Here is a 7,806-nt window from a genome sequence, read left to right on the forward strand (position 1 = left end):
CAACATTGTTGTGTTCCCTACAAGTTATAGACAGAGCAGAAGCTCTGAACTATCCATTCAGACCCCAGTCCTACCTACCTACAAGTTATAGACAGAGCAGAAGCTCTGAACTATCCATTCAGACCCCAGTCCTACCTACCTACAAGTTATAGACAGAGCAGAAGCTCTGAACTATCCATTCAGACCCCAGTCCTACCTACCTACAGGTTATAGAAAAGAGCATAAGCTCTGAACTATCCGTTCAGACCCCAGTCCTACCTACCTACAGGTTATAGACAGAGCAGAAGCTCTGAACTATCCATTCAGACCCCAGTCCTACCTACCTACAGGTTATAGAAAAGAGCATAAGCTCTGAACTATCCGTTCAGACCCCAGTCCTACCTACCTACAGGTTATAGAAAATGAGCTCTCTTAGTATTTCTTCAGTAGGTTTCCTGAAGGAGAAAGCCTCCACTTCTATGTCAAAGATAATAAAGCAAAAACACCATAGTAAATACTACAGTAATGTCCGCAAGAACACTACAGTAAATACTACTGTAAAGTACAGTCCGCAAGAACACTACAGTAAATACTACTGTAAAGTACAGTCCGCAAAAACACTATAGTACATTAAAAAAAAAAGTAATTTAGCAGACACTCTAATTCAGAGCGATTTACAGGAGTGAATACGTGCCTTGCTCAAGGGCACATCAACAGTTTTTTTCTGCAAAAACACTGCAGTGAATGCTATAGTATTTATACCATATTATAAACTGGGTGGGTTGAGCTCTGAATTGGCTGAAAGCCGTGGTATATCAGACCATATACCACGGGTATGGCAAAAACATACTTTTTACTGGTCTACTTACGTTGGTAACCAATTTATAATAGCAATAAAGTATCTTGGGTGTTTGTGATTTATGGCCAATATACCACACCTTCTCGGGGCTTATTGCTTAAGTACACTATTGTGGATGTTCTCTTGATAAGTGTGTGAATTAGAACATTTTCCTGTCCTGCTAAGCGTTCAAAATGTAATGAGTACTTTTGGGTGTCAGGGAAAATGATTTTCTTTAAGAATGTAGTGAAGTAAAAGTCATCAAAAATACAAATAGTAAAGTACAGATACCCCCCCAAAAAAATATTCAAGTAGTACTGTAAAGTATTTTTACTTAAGTACTTTACTGTCACTCTGTTTCACCTGTTCCTGTGATTGTCTCCATCCCCTCCAGGTGTCGCTTATTTCCCCCAGTGTATCTCTGTGTTTCCTGTCTTTCTGTGTCAGTTCATCTTGTATGTTGCCAAGTCAACCATTGTTTTTCCCGTTCTCCTGCTTTTTGGATTCTCCTTTTTCTAGTCCTCCCGGTTTTGACCCTTGCCTGTTTCTGGACTTTGTACCCCTCTGCCTGACCATTCTGCCTGCCTTGACCACGAGCCTGTCTGCCACTCTGAACCTCCAGGACTCTGATCTGGTATTGACCTTTTTGCCTGTCCACAACCATTCTCTTGCCCACCCCTTTGGATTAATAAACATTGTAAGACTCCAACCATCTGCCTCCTGTGTCTGCATCTGGGTCTCACCTTGTGCCTTGATACTTTACGCCACTGCATTTTGATAAACAAATTGAATAAGTGAATAAACCCACCAGAGAGAAATGACCTTCAGGCATGTCATTCTGGTTCTGTCCTTTATTAGGCCATACTGTTTGGTACTCAAGCCCTCGTCTCAGCGTTAGTCAAACCCCCAAAATTCTCTGAAAACAATGTATGCAAGGCATTGTGTGAATATTCATAGATGTTGTCTATACTGACAAACTTGGTGCAATGCAAGATTTTGTAATATACTGTTGGAACTGTGTTGTGGGTACAGAGTCGAACTGTCATGACAACCGCAGAAGACGTAGAAACAGTACTAGGTCAAACTCTTTCAAGAACATGAGTCATTTAAAGACAGAAAATATCACAACCACAGCACTGGAAACTTAACATTGGCCATGTTAACTTAACCTCAAGCTCAGTAGGTAAACTGCATATTACGCTGATGATAGTTGACAGTTACAGATAATTTATGAAATGAAACATCACATGCAAACAGGACCATAAGTTGTGTGTAATCCCTCCATGTGTGAGGACGGCAATTTGGCCCACTTCCCTCCTGCAGTGCCTTCTGGGAGTAAAACTTGGGTTCCCACCATTTCCTCAGCATGTGTTTTACATCATCAGGTCAATAGTGTACAGCAGGGAGATACCATTCATATACCTAGAGGGTAGACTGCTCGCAAAGTAGCATTTCAAACCACCTACAAAAATATGCAGAAACACCTTTTACATGATAGAGATGGTTTTGGTGCCCTATATGCTCTATATTTTCTATTTGAGTCTCAGCCAAGCCCAACAGCAGTAGGAGGCCATTTAAACAAAACTGGCGCACAATATATTTCAACTATTTTTCTAATCATATTTTAGCAATCTGCTTCAGTTATCAATCAATGATGTTATCATCCAGTAATTTATTTTCTCAGCAGTGAAGAACAAAGAAACCACATCACGGTCCCATCATCTGCACCACGTGTGTGCACTATAGCTCTGTACCCAGTTGGGTGATTTGAAGCACATCACTTTGCTGGGATAAAGTACCCCGATGGACATAGTTAGATAGAGTTTGGGGAAAGTTCCCTCATCCACCCACTCTTCACTTTATCACTGAACATCACAGAGCCAACAGAATACAGGCAAGACAGGCTCCGGCATTCAAAACAATTCCATATTCTTTAATGTACTTGTTCTCTCTCCCTATCTCCATCCCCCTCTTTTTCTCTCTCTTTTTCCTTTCTTCTCTCCTTTATCTGCTTTTACCGCTTGTAAGAGGAGCAGTTGGAAGGAAAGGAGGGAAGTATTGATCTCCAGAGGACAGAGAATTACTGCAGTCTAACACACATTGGTGTCAAGAGCTTATCACGCCACTAAAAACAACATCTCCTCAGACAAATGTTTCCCACTACAAATAGATCTGACTGGTTTGAATCAAAGGAAAACTTGAGAAATAGAGAGAGAAATGAATAGATGGTGGGGGTGATGTTGTCAAGGGAATACTCCAAGGGGAAAGGCATGATTATGTGTGCAGAAAAGAATAAGACGCAGTGCAGTTGGAAAGTATTCCCCTTTTCCAGATTTTGTTACGTTACAGCTTTATTATAAATGGATTAAATAAAAACATTTTCACAATCTACACACAATACCCCATAACGACAAAGTGAAAACAGGTTTTCAGAAATGTTTGCAAATTAATTCAAGTATTCAGCCCCTTTGCTATGAGCCTTGAAATTGAACTCAGGTGCATCTTGTTTCCATTGATCATCCTAGAGATGATTGGAGTCCACCTGTGGTACATTCAATTGATTGGACATGATTTGGAAATACACACACCTGTCTATATAAGGTCCTACAGTTGACAGTGCACGCCAGAGCAAAAACCAAGCCATGAGGTCAATGAAATTGTCTGTAGAGCTCCGAGACAGGATTGTGTCGAGGCTCAGAATATTTCTGCAGCATGGAAGGTCCCCAAGAACACAGTGGCCTCCATCATTCTTAAATAGAAGAAGGTTGGAACCACAAAAACTATTCTTAAAGCTGGCCGCCCGGGCCAAACCAAGCAATTGGGGGAGAAAGGCATTGGCCAGGGAGGTGACAAAGACCTGATGGTCACTTTGACAGAATTCCACTGGGGAGATGGCAGAACCTTCCAGAAGGACAACCATCTCTGCAGCACTCCACCAATCAGGCCTTTAAGGTGGAGTGGCCAGACAGAAGCCATGACAACTTGGAGTTTGTCAAAAGGCTCCTAAAGGACTCTCAGACCATGAGAAACAAGATTCTCAACATTAAAGTCTTTAGCCTCAATGCCAAGCGTCATTTCTGGAGGAAACCTGGCACCATCTCTACGGTTTAGCATGGTGGTGGCAGCATCATTTTGTGGGAATGTTTTTCAGCGGCAGGGACTGGAAGACTAGTCAGGATTGAGGGTAAGATGAACGGAGCAAAGTACAGAGAGATCCTTGATGAAAACCTGCTCCAGAGCGTTCAGGACCTCGGACTGGGGTGAAGGTTCACCTTCTAACAGGACAAAGACCCTAAGCACACACCCAAGATAACGCAGGAGTGGCTCTGAATGTCCTTGAGTGGCCCAGCCAGAGCCCAGACCTGAACCTGACATAACATTTCTGGAGAGACCTGAAAATAGATATGCAGCGATGCTCCCCATACAACCTGACAGAGCTTGAGAGGATATGCAGAGAAGAATGGGAGAAACTCCCCAATTACAGGTGTGCCAAGCTTGTAGCGTCATTCCCAAGACGACTCGAGGCTGTAACCACTGCCAAAGGTGCTTCAACAAAGTACTGAGTAAAGGGTCTGAATACTTATGTCAATGTGATATTTCAGTTGTTTCTTTATATACATTTGAAAAAATGTCTAAAAGCCTGTTTTTACTTCATCATTATGGGGTATTGTGTGTAGACTGATGAGGGAAAAACATTTTAAAATCCATTTTAGAATAAAGGCTGTAGCGTAACTAAATGTGTGAAAAGTCAAGGGGTCTGAATACTTTCCGAATGCATTGTATGTTCAAATGGCTATGGCTAAATCTATTATACATATGTAGCCTTAGACCATTTTGTGTATTGCTCTATTCAAATACCTGCGATTGCATATACTGTACATACAGTGTCGTGAAAAAGTATTCGCCCCCTTTCTAATTTTCTCTACTTTTGCATATTTTTGATACTGAATGTTATCAGATCTTCTACCAAAACCTAATATTAGATAAAGAGAATCCGAGTGAACAAATAACACCACCACCACATACTTATTTCCTTTATTTCATAAACCAAGTTATGCAACACCCAATGCCCCACAGTGAACAAGTATTGCCCCCTTACACTCAATAACTGGTTGTGCCACCTTTAGCTGCAAGGACTCCAACCAAATGCTTACTGTAGTTGTCGATCAGACTCTCTCATCACTGTGGAGGAATTTTGTCCCTCTCTTGCATGCAGAACTGCTTTAACTCAGCGACATTTGTGGGATTTCAAGCCTGAACTGCTCATTTGGACGACACGGTTCCATTATGCCTGGCGAAAACCAAACACTGCATTCCACAGTAAGAACCTTATGCCAACGGTCAAGCATGGTGGTGGTAGTGTGATGGTTTGGGGATGCTTTGCTGCCTCAGGACCTGGATGACTTGCCTTGATTGAAGGAACCATGAATTCTGCTCTGTATCAGAGATTTCGACAGGAGAATGTCAGGCCATCCGTCTGTGAGCTAAAGCGCAACTGGGTCATGCAGCAAGACAATGATCCTCAACACACAATCAAGTCTACATGAAAATGTAGAAAAGGGAACAAATTTGAAGTTTTGGAAAGGCCTAGTTAAATTCCAGACATAATCCCAATTGAGATGTTGTGGCAGGACTAGAAATGAGCAGTTCATGTTTGAAAACCCACAAATGTCGCTGAGTTACAACTCAGCATCCTCCATAGCAAATGGAAAGCATTTGGTTGCAGTCATTGTGGCTAAAGGTGGCACAACCAGTTATTGAGTGTAAGGGGGCAATTACTTTCTCACCCAGGGGAATCGGGGGTTGCATAACTTTGTTAATCAAATAAATATAAGTTAAACAAATGGTTTGTTATTGTAAACTCATGTTCCCTTTATCTAATATTAGGTTTCGGTTGAAGATCTGATAACATTCAGTATCAAAAATATGCAAAAATGTGAAAATCAGACAGAGGGCAAATACTATTTCACAGCACTCACTGTACAACACTATACAGAGTTATGAAGTCACTCCATAGCAGGAGAAATATGGCAAAAGAATGCATCTTACATATTATTGTTCCCTTGTAACATGGGAATTAAACATCCAGAGGTTTGGGGATGATGTGATCTCTGAAAACAGGCGTTTCAAACAAATGTAATCTCGTTTGAGCTTTGTCTGCCAACTCTTTTACTGCTGGACTAACAGGGGAATGTTCTTCTCCTCTTGACATTGGACGAGAAAAAGCAACGGCTCTGAACTTTTAGCCGAGCCAAACTCGACGGGAGAGGTTCCAAGCTTTAACAGCTTCTAATTGGATACTGATGTGGACTTGACATCGTCGGATTCCAACCGGTTGTGAGCTCTTGTTAGAAACTCACGCAAATCTAGGGCCGAGAGAACGGCCTAAAAGACAAAGTACATGCTGTGGAAGATGGCTTTGCTATTTAAACATCGACTTTATGAGGACCAGAAAATGTAAACTGGGCTAAACTGGGTGGAAGTTAGCAACGTTGGGTAGAAACAGAAACCAAACAAAAAACACACACGTTTATTATATTACTCAGGACAAGTACCGCAAATAGGATAAATTGGTTGGATGGGTCCTGTGTGTGGTTGCCCATGATGAATTATGATTGGCTAGGGATGTAGCCAATCACCTGATCATGGTTATTTCAGGGAAAGTGTCTTACAAGAAAAATCTCCCTCCTTAACTGATTGGATCTTATCTCAACATCTATTTTTCTCTATTACAGTTGGCACAGCCAGAGCTTAATTGCTGCTGACATGAGTGGGGAGTTTTAGCTGCTATGAATCACAGAGGTAGTGGGGTGACGGACAGATGGCGTCTCGGTGCTAAAGCCGATCTGAGCTGTGGGGGTTATCGATTGGCAGCCTCCTCAGCTCACCAAGCCTTCAGGACGCCGGGTCAATATGGATTTGATTTGCGCCACACAGAAATGAGTTGGATCTTAGCTGAAATGTGCAGACGTATTCTGAGGAGGTTGCTGAGTGTGCAGGCAAGTAATTAAAGAGACATTGTGGATTTGATCAGCAGAACCTAACCAAGCCTCAGTTATCTAGCTTCTCCTGCAGGGAACACTTCCTTCAACTTTTACTCCCATCAGAAACCAGAGCCAACTGTATTAGAATCAAATCGTCGATTCCACTTTTGCTTACTCATGAAAAACTGATGTGAGTAGGACTTTGAACAATCGATCTCCATCTTGGATCCCCCACTGTTAGTATTTTTCCATAACACCGCTTGGCTGAGGGAAGTACAAAACGAAGGTATTCAGTCTCTCCAGTCAAGCACGTCATCGACGACACCCAATATTGTTAGCCCAATACAAACTTTCCAGGCAGGTCCGTAAAGGTTGCTATTGTAAAATATGTGAGACAATGGTTGTTGTGCTTATTTAATCCATTTGAATCATTCCTGGATTTGAGTACTACAAGAGGAAATTCTCCAATGTAGAACTAATGCAACCCCCCAATATTATACCCTATTTGGCTAACTTGATCACGCTAGTGCAACATTCAATCATGAGGTCATTAATATCCTTACAAAGGATGAGTTCTGCAGATATCTCATTATCGCTATAGTCACATCCCATAGCTGCACGGCTCATCACTAAATGTGTTATACCGTTAATATTTTATTCATAGATAGCGTGAACATACATTAGTTATTTCGATCCAGTGTGAGTGCACATAATTTAACTCAAAACGAATTTGTTCTGACACGTCCAGGTACTGCCATGAATTGATTCATAACATTATGATACATGATGCAGGCCAAACAAGAACCACTCCTGGAAAACAGATATTTTTCTACACATCCTTATACATTCCATTGGGTATTGTAGTTGTATCGTTTTCTCTGTGGGCCTCGTCCCAATCGTAAATTCGACAATGTTTAACTCAATAAAATACATAACCTCGAGGTTATTAACTGTTTTCGAACCACTATCATCCAACCCATAATGAACGGAAAGAATGTGTACCTT

This window comes from Oncorhynchus mykiss, chromosome 3 (genome assembly GCF_013265735.2).
Source record: "Oncorhynchus mykiss isolate Arlee chromosome 3, USDA_OmykA_1.1, whole genome shotgun sequence".
Classification (NCBI taxonomy): Eukaryota; Metazoa; Chordata; class Actinopteri; order Salmoniformes; family Salmonidae; genus Oncorhynchus; species Oncorhynchus mykiss.